Source organism: Desmodus rotundus, chromosome X (assembly GCF_022682495.2).
Source record: "Desmodus rotundus isolate HL8 chromosome X, HLdesRot8A.1, whole genome shotgun sequence".
Classification (NCBI taxonomy): domain Eukaryota; kingdom Metazoa; phylum Chordata; class Mammalia; order Chiroptera; family Phyllostomidae; genus Desmodus; species Desmodus rotundus.
Genome location: NC_071400.1, coordinates 24,961,122 through 24,980,228, shown reverse-complemented (window position 1 = coordinate 24,980,228; position 19,107 = coordinate 24,961,122). Strand labels below are relative to the sequence as shown.

Here is a 19,107-nt window from a genome sequence, read left to right as displayed (position 1 = left end):
TCCATTTTACAATACATTCTTGGGAGGAAGTGGGCTCAGGCTGGGGTACATAAGCACTTCAGAGCATTAGGAATGCTGTATATCTTGATCTGTAAGCACCAGTGTTTATAATTTTTATTTTTTCATCATACATTTATGTTTAATTCATTTTTCCACATAGGTGATATATTAATCAGGGTTCTCCAGAGACACAGAACCAAGAGGATGTGTAATTACACAGGCAGAGGTTTATTTTAAGGAGGCGGCTCATGCAATTGGGAAGGCTTAGTGAATCTGAAATCTGATGGAGTGGCTGGCAGGCGAGAATCTCAAAAAAAAACTTGCAGTTTAAATCCAAAGGCAGTGAGGCTGGGGACCCAGGGGAGATCTGATGTTATAGGTGAAGTCTGAAGACAGTCTGCTGGAGGAGCCTCTTCCTCCAAGGAAAATCAGCCTTTTGTTCCATTCCAGCCTTCCGTTGCCTGAATGAGACCCATCCACACTATGGAGGACAATTGCTTTACTTAAAGTCCACTGATTTAAATGTAAATCTTATCCAAAACCATCTTCCCAGAAGTATCCAGAATGATGTTTGACCACATTATCTGGGCACAGTGGCCCAGCCAAGTTGATACACACAGTTAACCACAATGGGTGGGCCATGAGGTCTGTCCAGAAAGTATCCAGCCACACACTATGAAAAAATAGAGACATTTACTGAAGAAGATACAAGATACGAGGAACATTGTACATAGGACAATGACAACTCAGTCCCTTTCAAAGTAGGCACCTTGGGACCTCACAGAGTGCTTTCAATCACCATCAGCTGCCCTGTTGTATTTACCTGAATCTCATCTATGGTCTAAAATCTCTTCCCTTTCAAAGGTGATTTTCATTTGGGGAAAAGCCAGAAGTTACAGGGCACCAAGGTTCTGGCCTATAGTAGGACTGACTTACCTGGGGGATTTGATGCTTTTGCCAAACAAACCTCTGCACGAGACGTGATGCATGAGCAGGCGTGTTCTCATGATGAAGATGCCAATCTGCAGTTGCCCACAGGTGCAGTCTTCTGAACCATCCAAATAGTTTCTGCAGAGGAATGTTCAATCTTAACACAAAATTGGATTCAGATTCATCGCTCTACTTGCTCAGTTGTTTCTTTAAAAAGATTATTTATTTATTTAGTTTTAGAGAGAGGGGGAGGGAGAAAGAGAGGAGAGAAACATCAGTGTGTGGTTGCCTCTCACGTGCCCCCCCCCACTGGGGACCTGGCCTACAACCCAGGCATGTGCCCTAACTGGGAATTGAACTGGCGACCCTTTGGTTTGCAGGCCAGCGCTCAATCCACTGAGCCACACCAGCTGGGGCTTGCTCAGTCATTTTGAATGTGATGGCCACACAGTACACGTGCTCACTCAATAGCATCTACTGCCCCCGCTGACTAGTACGGTGAAGTCATCATTGTTCACACATGCGCATTCCAGCCCACTCTCTTTGGCTGCCAGGTTATATGGATGTCACGCAAACCATTCTCATTATATTAACAATGGCTGGATTTTTTCTGGACAGAGGTCATATTTCATAATAAAATATTTACATCAATCACTCACTTCCTTCTTTAGAGGAGCCCTAATGCTACCTGGCAATAATTCTCCATTTCCCCTGTCAGCTCTCTTTCATTCTCTATGATGACTATTTCAAAACTTTTTCATTCTCTTTAAACCTCCAACCTTCTACAGTTGATTACCTCTAACTATTTCAAAGAGAAAATAGACACCATTAAATTATATCCCCTTTGTCTCACTGCTATCAAACCAAAAATCTTATCTGCATCCCCACTCCGTATTTTCCTCCTTCCTGTCTTCTCCAGGGAAGAGGTGTCCTTCCTCCTTTTCAAGGCTAACCATCACTCATGAGCTGAGTCCCATCCTTTCTTACCTTTGCAGGAATACTACTGTATGGATGATTCCCTGTATTACCAACCTCTCTGCTTCTGTTCACTCATTCCGAGATTCTGCCCTCAGTAATGGATGTCATGGATTAATAAAACTTTTCCCATGAAGAGGTATTATTCTTGAAGGTTTAAAAAAATTGTTGCAATGAGATTTGCTTAGGCCCCAATCAACTTTCTGTTTCATGATTTGTTTCTTTATTTGCATGTTGCTTCACTGAATATTCAAGTGTCTACTGTTGTTCATTTTCTTTCCCTGCCGGCCTTGACAAACTAGGTTTTAGGGGCAAGTTTTACCTTTTGGAGGCAGTGGAGCCTAGAGGTACCCAAAGATAGACTGCTCAGATTAAAAATGCTAATGCTTCTCTTTTTATTTGTGAGTTAGGGCAAGTTACTCCCCTGTTAAGCCTCCACTTTCTTCATCTGCAAATGGCAACACTAAATATTCTTTTCTTACAGGGTTGCTGTAAGAATTAAAAGAGATAAAAGAAAAATATGTACAGTATCTGACACATTAAGCAATGATTACATGCTAATTATTATTTTCCAAGGTGGATAAAACCAATCTAAAATGATCAGCAATTTTGTGCGAAGAGGTAAGTTGGAGAAATCCCCATTGGATATTTATTCTTTTTTGGAGAATTAGTGTGGGAGAGGCTGTACTCTAATTCAAATAAAGAAATTATCTGCAGCAATCAAGTGATAATTCTATTATGCTATAAAATGTTGTTACTATATATTGTGCCACTGATTTATTTTGTGACTTTACACAACTTTTATATCTGTTGACCTCACTCTCTTCATTTTCAAAATGATGGAGACGGACTAGATGCTTTCCATGCTTTCCTTTAAAGCCTAATATATTGTCCTGATAATTCCTTTAAAAATATAGTTTAGTGATAAGCAATTATAGCATTTTCCTGATTTTTCTTATATTAGTGTATTTATTTTTTATGCCTCTTCCTATCTACTATTTTATCATGTTATATCTTTTCCTTCTATGGGGAAATTCTCTCTGCACCTTTGGTATAACCATCATTTTCAATCTATCATTTCACCTAATGTTTTCAACGGTAACACCAAGGCTTACTCCTTCCCAGCTTTTACAGGGTGTCGTGGCGGCATGCATCTTGTCCTGCCTCTCAGGCTGTGGGAGTTCAGTCATTATTTATCTATGTTTTCTTGGATTTTAGCTGATAATCCAGAGGAATATCACACTCACTTGTAAGTGTCACAGAAAATAGATTTCAAGCTAAGTTACATATAGTCTTAGTCTAATAGAATCTCTAGCTTTCAATATTCCCTTATTATATTTTGTTCATTCGTGAAAGGTAATGGTTGACTTTTCTAGAATTATTATTGAAATAAACAGGTAGATGTGTCTTCACAATTTATGTTATGATGAATACTTAAACAGTTGCCAAGTCTGTATTCTTTTGATTGTCTTAAATCAAAATAAGCTGGAGTGACAACTGCAACAAAGAAGCACATTATTTTTAGAATAATCTTTTAGATTAATATTTATAAAAATAGACAAACTGTAGAGTATGTCGCCAAAGTATATTAATATTAGATAGGATTGATTCAATTCCTTTCCTACAATCACTGAATATGCATATGTATATTTTATTATGATCAGGGTCACTTTCTCTCAGAGATACCCATCCCTCAATTATTTTATATTTTATTTTCTTAGGTCTATGAATTCATTGTTTCAATTATCATTTCGTTAAGTTGCATCTTTCACATATTAATAAATCTATTAGGCCAAAATGCAATCAATATGGTAATCAACTAATGTTGCTTTGGAATCACTACTTTCATGTAAGGCGTTGCATTTCCAAAATGTCCATGTTAAAATGCAAATGTAGTATCTAGGGGAAATTATACTTTGACAATGACTAGTATGCATTGGTTATTTTGAATACCTGTCAATGATCACATGGAACATCTGCTGACAGAAGTAGGGCTATATACGTCCTGGTTATGGAACTTCACCCAAAAAAGGGAGAGAAGAATGGAAACGCTGCAGTAAAGGATGCTGGGAATTGAGGAGCATTATGCGTGTACTGAAGTTTCAGTCATAGAGAGGTAAGATAACTATGTGAGCTACACTCAAAAGTTTTGCTAAAACCTTTTTCTATTTTGAATATACTATCTAAAACAACGAGAAGAGGGCCTGCATAGAAATAGCAATCCTAAGAAAGAGGAACAAAGTTGGAGGAGTCATGCTACCTATTATCAAATTACACTATAAGGCCATAGTAGTTAAAACAGCATGATACTGGCATAAAAACAGACACATAGATCAATGGAACAGAATAGAGAGCCCAGAAATAAACCCACACCTTTATAGTCAATATTCACAGAAAGAAAGCACATACATAGGCTAAATATAGTTCATTCAATAGTAGTATTAGGAAAATTGGACAGATACATGCAGAAAAATGAAACTAGACCACCTTCTTACACCACACACAAAAGTAAATTCAAAATAGATCAAAGACTTAAATGTTAGATTCCCAAACCATAAAAATTGTAGAAGAAAACATAGGCAGCAAAATCTTGGACATAGCTTGTAGCAATATTTTATTGGATATATCTCCCTAGGCAAGAGAGACAAAAGAAAAAATAACAAATGGGACTACATCAAACTAAAAAGTTTTTGCACAGCAAAGTAAAACATCAACAAAATAGACAACCCACAGAACGAGAGAACATATTCACCAATAATATCTGATAAGGGGTTCATATCCAAAATTTATAAAGAACTTACAAAACTCAACAGCAAAAAACAAGCAACACAATTAAAAAATGGGCGAAGAACCTCGATACTTCTCCAAAGAGGACAGATGGCCAATAGACATATGAAAAGATGCTCAACATCACTAATCATGAGAGAAATGGAAGTTAAAACCACAATGAGATATCATCTCACACCTGTCAGAATGGCCATCATCAGTAAATCAAACAAACTACAAGCGAGGATGTGGAGAAAGGGGAATCCTTTTGCATTGTTGGTGGGAATGTAGACTGGTGCAGCCACTGTGGAAAGCAGTATGGAATTTCCTGAAAAAACTAAAAATGAAACTGCCTTTTGACCCAGAGATCACACTTCTGGGAATATATCTGAAGGAACCCAAAACACTAATTAAAAAGAACATAAGCACCCCTATGTTCATTGCAGCGTTATTTACAATCACCAAGATATGGAAGCAGCCTGAGTGCCTATCAGTGGATGAGTGGCTAGAACAACTATGGGTCATTTACACAATGGAATACTGCTCAGCCATAAAAAGTAAGAAAGTTTTACCCTTTGCCTCAGTATGAATGGACCTGGAGAATATTATGCTAGGTGAAATAAGCCAGTCAGAGAAAGACAAATTCCATATGTCACGCATGTGTGGAATCTAATGAAGAAACTAAGCTAACAAGCAAAATTGAGACAGATTCATAGATAGAGAGCAGGCTGACAGCCATTGGGCAGGGAGGTTGGGATGGAGGGATGGAGCATAAAAGAGAAAGGACTCATGGACACGGATACAGTGTGGTGATTGCGGGGGTGGGTAGAGGGGAACAAGTGGTAATGGAAAAAGTACAATAAAAATCATGAAAAATAAAGTTTATGATATTGTTTAATACCTCTTGACTAAGGTCATTTGAACATCATGTCTCATCTTCTCATATTACAAAATGTAAAATGGAGCCCTAAACATTTCAAGCTACTCCTGAGATTGTTGCATTTCTTTTGGAACACAAGTCAAATGGCACATAAAATCTCAGCCAAAGACCGTGAGAACTTAGACCATCATGTTCAAGATATTTTTATTTACAGATCAGATAGTTTTCATTTGCAAAATTGAGAGGGGCACTTGGCAGTAAATATTTGCCTTATAAAAAAAGTCAGTCACATCAATATTCAAACTATTCCAAGTCATCATGTTTCTCACTATGTGGTAAAAAAGACTGTGATGAGTGAAACGAGGAAGTAATCTAAGGTCCGATGCCATCAGTGCACTGCTGTCTCAGAGGCGAAAACCCTGCAGCAAGTGTGTCACTTAAAATCAAAATCATCGATGCTAATTATATGCCTTATGGTCATTATGGATAGTTCTATTTTAATTTTCTTACCTTTGAGATGAGACATGTTATAATAGCTGTCATTAACTCTTTGCTGATTCACTATCCTCCCTGTCTGAAAATTAAAAATAGACATGGAAAATCAAATAATCTTGTGTCATACCCTAACAAACAATAATTTTGTTTCCGTCCACCACTAAAATCATCGTGATGCGTAAGGGTCAAGCGTCATTACATTAAAGTAGGAAAATAGACTAAGATCACAGTTTTTAGAGCAATGTGTGCATGGAGGTATTGATTACTTTAGTGCAAACTTAGTAACTTAATGTTGTGGGAAGGTAATGAAAGTTGAACACCAAGAGTAACATGAATTTGTCTCACCAGAACTTAGCTCAGTCAGGGTTTCTCTACCCCAGCACCACTGGTGTTTTGGGGCCAGATTCTTTGTTGTTGGGGACTGTCTTGTGCATTGAGGAGTTTTAGCAGTATTCGTGGTCTTTACCACTGAAATGCTAGTAGCACCCTCACAGTGGTGATTAACCAAAATGTCTCCAAATGTTGTCAAATATCTCCTGGGGGACAAAATGTTCCCCAGTCGAGAACCACTGACTTAGCTGATCTGTTCTGAACCACCATCTTAATCCTTCACTCTGTTGTCCTCTGCTTATTATTTCTTCTGAGTATTTAAAATGATGAATTTCTAAAGTCAGATGGTTCACTTGTTATTGACGATTCCTAGGCTATTGAAATCTCAACCCAAATCTCTTCAGCCTCACCCTTTCATCACTCTGTACCTCTTAGTTTATTTGTCTCCCAGATTTCAAGTTCTCTGAGGGAGATGGGAACTTGAGAAAGCAGGAAAGGAAGTGATTGGTAAATAGTAATTACGATGGAAAGACGCTGAGATTAAACTCTAACTTTTAAAACCTTCACTCACATCACTAAACACCAGCCAAAGAAAGAGCCCGGTTACCTTGACAGTCACTCCTTTTCCAAGTCAATTAAAATGTCATGTTTACTATCTCCTGTAAATGGTGGAATTCATAGTGAAAGCAAATTGGGGTATCTGTGAAAATTCTATATAATTAAAATTTTGTGAATCTTTCTATCATAAAAAAATAAATAAATTTGTACGTTTCTATAACAATGTTTTTACATGGTCTCAGGCTGAATCACATGACTGTTTTCTCTCCCTACATAAATTATGTCGATATTAGGTACTTCGAAGATGTATTTTCTAACTCCTCCACAATACATATTATAGTGCAGTGTCAAAGGGGATTATTAAAAGTGTTGATTGACATTGATAACAGCTAGGCTTCAGAAATGTAGTGTTATCTCTCCCTGCTTAGTATTTTACTATTCTGTTTGTTTAATAAATAAGACACTTCCTGAAAATGCAGCTCAGGCTGCAGTTCCATAAAGAACTTTTAGTTTATGTGGTCTTGAAATAGAAATGCACCTTAAATTAACTTCAAAGTCTTCACTGTGAGAAAACCTGTGTCCTGCTTGCATAAAAAAACATGAATAAGTGGTGTTTGAGTCAGCCACTAATCAATTTTTAGTCATTTTCTCCTTATAAAAATAAAATAAAATAAAATAAAATAAATCTTTCTCTATTGATATATCCTGACCTTATCATGGATTCTTTAGCCACTTTAAAAGCTTTCAGTGCAAAGGGCTTGACTCACCGTCTGCAGAGGAGAAAGCTGACAAGTTAATCAAGCAGACTGATGATGTGGTGGCTACAATAAAAAAGGTCAAAATCATGTATTATTTCTTGAAATGTATCTACTGATTTGATGATAATGTCAAGTTCAAATCTTAAAAGGCCATTTAATAGAGTACAAAAAGAATTTTTCTTGGGGCATAGAAATTTTGACCTCATAAAGTGAAGTCTGTGACCTATTTCAAGTCTTGATCAGAAGTCATTTTATTCATTTGTTAATTCATTCACTCTTCCATCCATCCATCCAACATTTATTAGATACTTACTAGCACTAAGCTAGTTACTGGGGAAATTGCATAAAAAAAATAGATCAAGGTTACTGCCCTTGAGCCACATACTGTCTACATCAGTATTTCCCAATACATGTTCAGAAGAACAATCTCCCATAAGACACGAGTTATTCACTCCATATTATTATTCTTATACTTAAAAATATCTCAGTTTTCTAATTACAAACAAGTTTTTTTTTCTTTTACATGAGGAGATCTTAATAGAAAGTAGTTTAATATTGACCTTGGAAAATGTGAGGGTCCAAAATATCTTGTATAAAAGTATCCAGTTAGAATGCATATCTGGTGGTACTTTAGCAATTTAGGTGGATGTCATTCCCCTCATGTAGGGCACAAAATCCGCTTAGTGTAAATTAACAAGGAAACCTGACTTTACGGAGACAACCTGGGAAACGTGCGGATGACTGTAGGAAAGTGGATTTTAAAAGAAAATTAGCTTCAGCTAGCTGACCAGTTCCAAGGAAAACACCTCCAAGCCAGAGCCGGAGGCCAAGGCAAGAGGAGTTGGCAGCACCGGGGTTCTCAGGTGGTGGCACCAGGGTTCGAGCAGGAGTCACTGCTAAGGCCAGGGCCTGTCTCTAATGATGGATGAAGAAGTTCATCAAGGGTGACTTTTTCTTAAGTACATTTTCTAGTCTGCCTGGAATCCGGGAAATGAGGATTTTAATTTTGGACTTAAATGGAGCAGGAAAAAGTACAATTTTGTACAGATTACAGGTTGCTGAAGTCAATACTACTATTCCTACTATTGGATTCAATATTGTTACAGTACCATATAAGAACCTTAAATTCCAAATCTGGGATTTAGGAGGGGAAACCATTAGCAGGCCGTACTGGCGATGTTATTATTCAAACACAGATGCAGTCATTTATGGAGTAGACAGTTGTGACCAAAATGAATTGGCATTCCCAAATCAGAGTTGTTTGCCAAGTTGGAGGAAAAAGAACTGAGAAAAGAAAGCCATTTTGGTGGTGTTTGCAGATAAGCAGGACATGGAAAAAGCCATGACTCCCATAGAGATGGCAAATTCACTTGGGTTACCTGCCTTGAAGGACCGAAAATAGCAAATATCAAAAGTTCAGCAACCAAAGGCACTGGCCTTGATGAGGCAATGGAATGGTTAGTTGAGACATTAAAGAGCAGACAGTAATTCAATCGTTTCTGCTCCTCTGAAATGAAGACCACATCACTTATTCCTACAGAAACATATGTGCTTCACACTACTAAATGTTAGAACTGTGTATGATTGTTGACATATACTGAACCAACTATAATATTTGTAGTAAATATAAAAAATAAGTCTTTGGTTAGAAGGGTAACTCATCGTAAATGTCTGGTCTGTGTAATGTAAAGTAGTCCTTCCTTGCTTTCTTGCGTGAAGGTATACAAGGTCTGTTCAGAAAGTATCTAGCCTTGTGATATGAAAAATAGAGATATTTATTGAAGATATAAGATACAGGAAACATTGTACATAGGACAATGACACATCAGTCCCCTTCAAAGTAGGCACCTTGGGACCTCACACAGTTCTCCCAGTCGCCATCAACTGCCCTATTGTGTTTTCCTGAATCTCACTGATGGTCTGAAATCTCTTCCCTCTCAAAGGTGATTTTAGTTTTGAGAAAAGCCAGAAGTTGCAGGGTGCCAAATCTGGGCTGTAGGGGTGCTGAGTCACCTGGGTGATTTGATGTTTCACCAAAACACTCTACACAAGACATGATGTATAAGTGATGAAGCTGAAGCTGCCAGTGCCCAGTTGCCCATAGCTGCGGTCTTCTGAATCATCCCAATAGTTTCCATGGAAGAATGTTCAAGCTTAAAACAGAATCTGATACAGATTTGTTTCTCTACTCACGCAGTCATTTTGAATGCAATGGCCACAGAGTACACATGCTCGCTCAATGGCATCTACCACCCCCACTGACTAGTACATTGAAGGCCTCGTTGTTCACACGTGCGCATTCCAGTCCACTCTCCTTGGCTGCCACGTTACATAGATGTGCAAACCATTCTTGTTATATTAACAACAGTGGACCACTTTAAAAAAGCTATGTCATTTAAAAGCTTTTGGTTATAGGCGTGAAGTTGAAATAATTATTTTGGTGGTTAACTTCACTGACTCATCTGTAGTTGTCATTTTATAGTACTTTATAGTTGTTGAAAAGATTTTATGTATATTGGCCCTATCGGTTTGTACAAGCACCTTGTGATGTAGGCAGGGCAGGTTGTAACACACTGTTTATAGACATGCGGAATCTTGGGTTGATAGATTGGGTTGCCCAAATGCTACTTAGCTGGGAGCAGGGCTCAAAATGAGACTTCAGGGTCAGAAGCTTGTCCCGTGAACTACACTGTAAGTTCCTGAAAATGTGAACTCTGCAACACAGATGAACTCTGCACATTGAAAATAATGTCTGTAAATTTGTTTGTCCACACTGGTAGAGGTAGTAAAACAATCCTTAATGGTTATATTTGATGAATTCACAACACATTAAAGAAAAAATTCACTTTGATGGAAATTAAAAGGCTGTGCTTTAAAAAGCATTGTAAAGAAAAAGAAATTTAGCTTCTTTCTGAAAAGGAGGGCAAAGTTTGTCATTTGTCATCTCAGTCATACTTCAAAGGTTTAATTATACTTCGAAAAGTGGGAAGATAGGCCAAATTTTAATCAATGACAGTCATAATAAATATACCATTTTATAAAGAAATGATATTGGCATTAGGAAAGTATTAGAAAAGATATTTCTTTGTGTAAAGAACATTATTTCAGTGTTTATCAACCAGCATAGAGATGGAGATAAAGTCATAATTTTGTGACTTCACATTAGTTCAGCAGTGTACTTCCATTTGTATGTTTGCTGATTTATGCAAAAGAGGTTAGCAGATTATTTCAGTATAATTTTAAGGATAACTTCATGCTTCACACAGGTACACACACAAAACCAAAAATTGTTACTATTGTGGATGGCTAGATTCCAAAAATTCAGAAATTCTTTTTTGATCAACAGTTAGATGAGCCTGATATTGATTAAGAGTTTATCTCAATGGTTTCTTATCTGATACTGTTATAAGCTAAGAATGTTATTTATATAAAGCAAGTAAATAAGAAGTGTTCAGTTTCGTGGGATTCTACTAACATTGGGGAAAGCTAGTGTTTGCAAGCACATTACTTGACAATAGTGAGAGTTCACATAGCGTTAGACCTTTCAGAAATAATAGTAAAGAAATTATAGTATTTCTGTTATGCTAGTGCTTACAGTGATAAAAATAAATTTACATGGCCTGCAGTGATATCTGTACCTGGTTGAAAAGGGTCATATGTTTAATTGTGTTCCTAGCTTTCTAATGTGTGACACTAATGCGCGTCCTAGTAGCTCATGGCTCTAAACACTACACAATTAATCATCATGTATCTATGAGACCTCAGAATAATATAGTGAACAACATGGAATCATGAAGAATCATTCACATTAGAACACTGAATTTTTTATTCTTACTGACAAATGACCTCATTAAATAGAATCAAATTAAAACAGGTATTATATTCTTGCCACTCTTCCCCAAATATGAACCTACCGTATTATTCCTATGAAAACTTTTCAGGCATAATGTTTTTCTCTAATTTTTCAAATTTATCTCGTACAGTACATTTGTAGCAATGTTTTTGCACCAAAATCCATACATATAAGGTAAGGGAAGATAAGACAACTCTGGGACTGTCTTTAGAAATCCGGAGTCTATGTTCATTATAATTACAGTGGGCTACGGTTGCACAAATTGATTGAGGGTTTACTATATGCCAAGCTCCATGCTTTTATGCATCAACTTTCTTAATGCTCAAAGGAAATCTGTGAGACAGATACTATTTTTACCTCCTTTTTACTTGAAGTTGTTAAATATCCTGCCCCAGGTCTCAAAGATACTCAGTAGTAGAGTTGGGTTTAAACCAAAGTTGTTCTCACTTCAGACTTCCTGCTCTTGACTACTAGGTAATAATGCCTCTTTGAGAGTCTTTTTGCTAAGGTAGATTGAAACATGACTTAGAGTCATAAAATTGTTTAGCCTGTAAGTCCAGGAGGACACTTCGTTAGATGGTGGGTCATTATTGATGGTACTCATGAACATTCTGAGTTGAGGCTGTACGCTCTTTTGGAAGAGAATCAGATAAGTAAACTGTGGTGGACATACAAATGTTCCCCAAGATCTCTGATTCCCTCCTTTTTCTTAAATGTCTTCTTGATGTAGATAAAGTCACATGGCTTGCTTTATCCAGTAAAGTGAGAGGAGAGGTGGCCTGTGCCATTTCTGTGTAGAAGTATTTAAGGGCTGGTATGAGATTGTTCATGTTCTCTTTCCTTGCCATAGCAATTGCGAAAGATCGTGTTTATCATACTGGGGTGAGGAAGAAAGACAAAAGAAGCCTGGAATATTGAAGGACAAAATAGAGGTCAGATGCCCCGGGGGCTCTCCCAGACTCAGAGTGAACTTAGTGTGAATGAGAAATGAACTTTTGATGTGTTCAGCTCTTGGGATGCTGGTACACAGCCTAACTCATCTAATCTAATTCAAACATGTGCAGAGCACATGTATTATATATACCCCTATGTTTCACAAGCAGCACGAGCAAGCCATTAGCTTCTATGAGTCTTAGTGGGTTTTTTTGTTTTGTTTGAAAATTATGATTTTCAATCCATGCCTTCCTCCTGAGATTCTGGGGGTAGATCGCCTGATCACATAAGAGAACATATGTGAAAACTGATACACAAAATAGAAACAGGAGCATGGATACATGGAACAGACTGACAGCTGTCAGAGGGGAGAGGGGAGGGGGACTGGATGAAAGAAGGTGAAGGGATTAGCCACAGGACATCTTTACAGCATCCATAGACACAGACAACTATGTGATGACGGCCAGTGGGAAGGGGGGTGAGGGTGGGGAGGAGGTGAGTGTGGGGGGGATGGGACATCCATAATAGTGTCAACAATAAAAATAAAGAAAACCCCTCTGTAAACTACAGAACAATATAATATTAGAATTAAAGTAGGAATTATAATTTTTTCACCTTTATTATTCAGTGAACAGTGTTTAGAGATATGGCTAATTTTTTGAAAGGCAGGTTTAGAAGACAAACTGTGATTTTGAATTGGTGACTGAATGACAAAGTTCAAATGCACATACTGATATACTTTAGGAGAAAACTTCAGTTGTTTAACACAGCATAGAGAATAATAGGGTGCGCTCATATGATAAGGATGGGGCAAGGAGTTGGAGTGAAACCTGTAAAGAAACAAAACCCATGGAGGATAACAAGGAGAAATATTTGTTTCAAAGACAACATCATATTTTTTAAATAGCTAGAGCTTAACACTTTTAATAACCTGCACAATGTGTTCAGCATTTATAAGATTTTTTTTTTATTCCTGTTGCAAGGATGGGAGATCCACACTTTAAGTTAATATTGGAAGCAAAGTGACAATATTACCAGAAATTGAAGTACAAAGAAACAGAAGTTAAATTTCAGTCTGTGTTTCTCTCTCCTAGCTGCCACCAGTCTGTGGGGCATGAAAGAGTTCCTCGTGAAAAAAAATGGCCTTTTATGACTTACTATCCATAGACCCCAGAAGTGTGTCCATGAATACGGCATGATGCATAAGCAAAGATGAACCGCAAGCTCTGTCCTTGGAATCTTTACAGCTGAGTATCATGTATTCATTCTTTTGATGAAATCTCCTCTACTGAGTAATAAGGTTATCTTAAACATATAATTTTCAGAATTTCAAATAATGCATGTGGGTACTTTGACGTCTAGGAGGTGATTACCTTTCTTTATGTCTCCTAGTATGAACCAGACATATCAACTTGTTTCACAGAAATAAAATATGGTGAATTGCAAATACTAACTTTATAATCGAGCAACATGGGGAACACTACCTTAAAAAAGAAGTCTATGTTAATATCACCATTGATGTCACATATCATGTACCTCTTCATGTGATGTCGTGAAAAGGGCACTTCACCTCTGTAGTATTCTTCCCCAAAATTAATAATTGTAGCCTAATCTTGAGAAAAGAAAACATCAGAAAACCCATATAAGGATGAATTCTATAAAATATATAACCAGTTCCCCTCAAAACGGTCAAACTCTGATAAACTGTCAAAAACCAGGGAAGACTAAGGAGACATGGAAACTACGTACAATGTGGTATCCTGGATGGGATCCTGGAACAGAAAAAAAGGATCTTGGAACAGGAAAAGTACACAGAGGAAAAACTGGTAAAGTCTGTAGTTCAATTTACCAAACAAACTCAAAAAGAATCTGGAGGCTTTTCTAGAAACAAATGATAGTGATTTATTCAAGGGTTTTAGAGTTTGTAAACTGGAAACACAACTAGGCAAAAAGACACAAGTGTTGCAAAGAAGGAAGAAAAGTTAAAATTTTTATAGTAAAAATCACATTCTTGATAATTACTCATTCTGCATCCTTAGCTCTACGGTTGGTCCAGGACAGTTGCCAGTCAGATGTCAGGCAGTCAGGATGACGGATGCCAGGTGGTCCGGAAGACGGGTGCCAGGAGGCCTGGTCCATCTCGGTGGTCTGGATGATGGGTGTCAGGCGGATGTGGACGTAAGTCCTTCAGGGGATAATTAGAGGATTACCTGGATGTCCAGATGTATATGCATCCAGGCATCGACGCAGGACTGGAAAATTAAAAAAAAAACATTTAAATTCCCAGGCTAGTTAGAATAAGAATAGAGTCTTTCCTCATGCCTCAACTTTCAAAATGTTAATAATTTTAGCAGCCTGGTTAAAATGACTCCATTTTATATATCTCATATCTTTACTCTTTCCTCAAATTAATACTAATGTAGCATTTTTGTTTCAGCAAATGCATCATAATAGCGAAGATAACAACTTTATGGGAAAATTAAAGGGGGTGAAGGATATATGGAAACTCTCTTGGTAGTCAGGGTTCTCCAGAGAAACAACCAAAAGAATATATTTATGTATGTGTGTGTGTGTGTATCATATAATAATGCAGTACATAGAAGTAGTATAGTAGTTCCAGACCATGTCCAAAGGTAGGGAAAAAAAGCAATATACCAGCTCAAGGAAGTCAGAAAGGACTTACTCAATTTCCTCTTACTCATGGGAGGGTCAGCTTTTTTGGTCTATTTAATACTTCGAATGATTTGTGGGGTCCATCCACATAAGGGAAGGCAATATGTTTTATACAGTCTACCAATTCAGATGCGAATCTCAACCATAAGCACCCTCACAGGCACACCCAGAATAATGTTTGACCCAGTGTCTGGGTACCCTGTTACCCAGTCATATTGACAGATCAGTATAAACTCCTTGAAGGCAGGACCGGATGGCATTCATCACTGTATCTCTAGCACCTGGTACACCCCTTCACAAATATGTTTTAAATGAACACACATTATCCCCTTGTAATAAACAGTTTCAAACTGCATATTCACTCTCCATCTTTTATACGATCATGCCATGGCTGCTCCAAGTTGCAAATTTCAATGTTCTTACTTGGATTGATCAAAGCTCATAACCTAGAATCCTGTGGGTGTATGATTTTCCACGTTGCTACAGGATCTTATCAAAAAGTACATTCTTTAAGATCCTCACATTTGAGTTCAAAGGCATATACACACGAAGCATGTGCATTTGTTTTGAGGTTAAAATGTGCAAGAATGTTCAGCTTCATTTTAAAACCAAAAATAAATATTAAAAAATGTCAATAAGACATACAGAATGTATGCGCTTAAACACAGAGTTTAAACACACAGCATGAATTCTTATAATATTTCCTCATGATTTTATCTTAATTTGAAGTACTTTCAAATGTCCAAAATGATAGCCTTTAATACAACACGCAGTGTTTAGAACCCAGTATTTAAAAGTTTATTCATAAAGTAGATCTGTATTTAAGTTCTTGAAATAAACTGAGGTTAGAACAAGGAGAAAAAGGAAAGAGGCTGAAAGAAATGTCTGTGATTGTAGGAATAAAATATCAGGTTGGCAGGACAGAGGGCAGGACAAAGGTGTGTAGGGTTATTTTCAATGAGTTTTGACAAAGGAAATAAATAAAAACTCGTCACCTTTCTGGAAAAAGTCCTCAGTAAAAAGGCAGAAAAATGCAGACAATTCACCAAAGTTGCAAAGAAGGGATATTTTTACAATGTATCCATTTAATCACATTCTTAAAGAGCCTCTTTTCTAGATCACAATCATAACAGGGGTTGTTTAGTCTTTCGAGCTCACTTAAAGTGGTAGATAGAAATTCCTACAGTGACTTGGACATATTTGGCCATGAAAAGAGACTTCCTTCCCAGCCCACTCCTGTTTTAGAGAATTCAGATGACCTCATTACCAGATGTGAGGGTTACTCTGGGTCAATTTGGCCAGGGCCGGTTAGGCAATCACTCATCGGTCTAGGTGTTGCTTTGTACGTATTTTTTTCCATATGGTTAATTAACACTTAACGATCAGTTGACTTTCAGTAAAGGAGATTGCCTTTGATAATATGGGTGGGCCTCATCCAATCAGTATAACATCTTAAGAACAAAAACTGAGGTTTCCTAGAAAAGAAGAAATTCTACCTCAAGACAGCAGAATGAACTCATGCCTGAGCTTCCAGTCTGCTGGCTGGCCTGACAGCCTTCAGACTTGCCAGCTCCCACCAACAACTGAGCCAGTTTCTTAGAAACCAATTGTGTATTTATGTATATTCTTATTACTTTAGTTTCTCTGGAGAATCTTGACTGGCATATCATCTTTACTCCATTTTTTTTTCAGCTAAGAAGAGATGATGTATTGTACACATTCAGCCACAAATGATAACAAAACCAGTCCAGAATGTCACAGGTCCAGGGAAAAGGACTGAAAGGGACTGTTGTAAGAGCCGCATGGGTCTCTCAAAAGGTGGTCATGGCGATCAGATGGCAACGTATGTTCTACATCCATCGACAAGTTCTCGATGGCGGGCATGCAGTCGGACAATTTGTACCAGTGTCCCTGGCCTCTGGCTTCCCTTATTTGTGTTCCTGTGGTTTCCACGGGTGCACAAGCTGGCAGTTTACTTGGACCTCTGCCTCATCTTTCTTATTTTGCGCTTCAGCCCACGCACTTCTTCCTCCACTTGGCTCTCATGGCACAGAGGTTTCTAAGAAGATGGTGCTAGGGCCGAGAGCTTTACTCCATTTTTAAGTGGACTTAAAACGAAGTAGAAAATAATGATAATAGTGGGAGCAATCACTAAAATTATATATAATAATCATCACTTTGCACTCGTTAGCCTTGTCATTAGTTTGGTGAATAGCTGGTCAATGAAATTAGGAAACGTATTTTCAAAATTGCATGAAGTAGAAACGTTTGGATTTAATATTTCCTGGCTTTAATTAGAATGATTGATAGAAGTGTTGTATAATAAGATAAAAGTGGTCAGTGTTTAGAAGAGCCTTTATTCTCTGCAAGTCAAATCTTCTACAAATGGGAAAAATATAAATACTCTTGAAATCCTAAGATGTTTGCAAGATACATATATTTCTCATGTTATTATCTATATTATATATAAAAGAATTGACACTAACATTCTCTGTAATGATGGGTATGTGGCTATTGAGCTCTGGATTGAGAAACTAAATTTCATTTTATTTTATTTTGTTCTTTTTCTATTATTGTTCAAGTACAGTTGTCCCCATTCCCCCTCCACTCTCCCCCACCCCACCCACCCCCATCTCCCACCCTCAACCCTTTCCCCCTTTGTCTTTGTCCATGGGTCCTTTATACATGTTCCTGGACGACCATTTCCCTTCTTTCCCCTGTTACCACCCTCCTCCCTCCCCTCTGGTCACTGTCAGTTTGTTCTTTATTTCAGTGTCTCTGGTTATATTTTTCTTGCTTGTTTTGTTGATTAGGTTCCACTTATAGGTGAGATCATATGGTATCTGTGTTTCACCACCTGGCTTATTTCACTTAGCATAATGCTCTCCAGATCCATCCATGCTGTTACAAAGGGTAGAAGTTCTTTCTTTGTCCTGTATAGCAATAAGTGAATTTGGCAAAACAGCAGGATACAAAGTCAACATTCAGAAATGGAAGGCACTTTTGTACACTAACAATGAAATGTCAGAAATAGAAATAGGAAAAAAAATCCCATTTGCTACAGCAAAAAGAAAAATGAAGTGCCTAGGAATAAAACTAACCAAGGAGGTAAAAGACCTGTACTTAGAAAACTACACAACACTGAAGAAAGAAATTAAGGAAGACACAAACAAATGGAAGCATATACCGTGTTCATGGATTGGAAGAATTAATATCATCAAAATGTGTATACTACCCAAAGCAATTTATAGATTCAATGCAATCTCTACTAAAATACCAATGACATATTTCACAGATATAGAACAAATATTTTAAGAATTTATACGGAACCCTAAATGACCCTGAATAGCCACAGCAGTTTTGAGAAAGAAGAACAAAGGAGGAAGGATCAAAATACCTGATATCAAACTATATTATAAGGCCACTGTCATCAAAACAGCCTGGTACTGGCATAAGAACAGACACATAGACCAATGGAACAGATTAGAGAGCCCAGAAATAAACCCAAGTCTCTATGGTCAATTTTTAATATTCAAGAAAGGGGGCAGGAACATAAAATGGAGTAAAAATAGCCTTTTCAACAAATGGTTTTGGGAGATCTGGACAGCTACATGCATAAAAATAAAACTCAATCACCTACTTACCCCATACACCAAAATAAATTCAAGATGGGTAAAAGAATTAAATATAAGTCACAACACAATAAAAGTCATAGAGGAGAATGTAGGCAGGAAAATCTCAGATATTTCACACAGCAATATTTTCACCAATATGTCTCCTAGAGCAAGGGACATAAAGGAAAGAATAAACAAATGGGAATTCATAAAAATGAAAAGCTTCTGCATGGCTAAAGAAAACATCAGCAAAATGAAAAGGAAACCCACCATAAGGGAAAACATATTTGCAAATGATACCTTGGACAAGAGTTTGATCTACAAAATATATAAAGAACTCAC

The 19,107-nt window shown here is 37.4% G+C and overlaps 1 pseudogene; it reads left to right on the top strand.

Annotated features, from left to right (window-relative positions):
* The first annotated feature begins 8,683 nt into the window (after window positions 1-8,683).
* LOC112310885 (ADP-ribosylation factor-like protein 1 pseudogene) lies at window positions 8,684-9,180 on the top strand (annotated as a pseudogene).
* The last annotated feature ends 9,927 nt before the right edge of the window (window positions 9,181-19,107 follow it).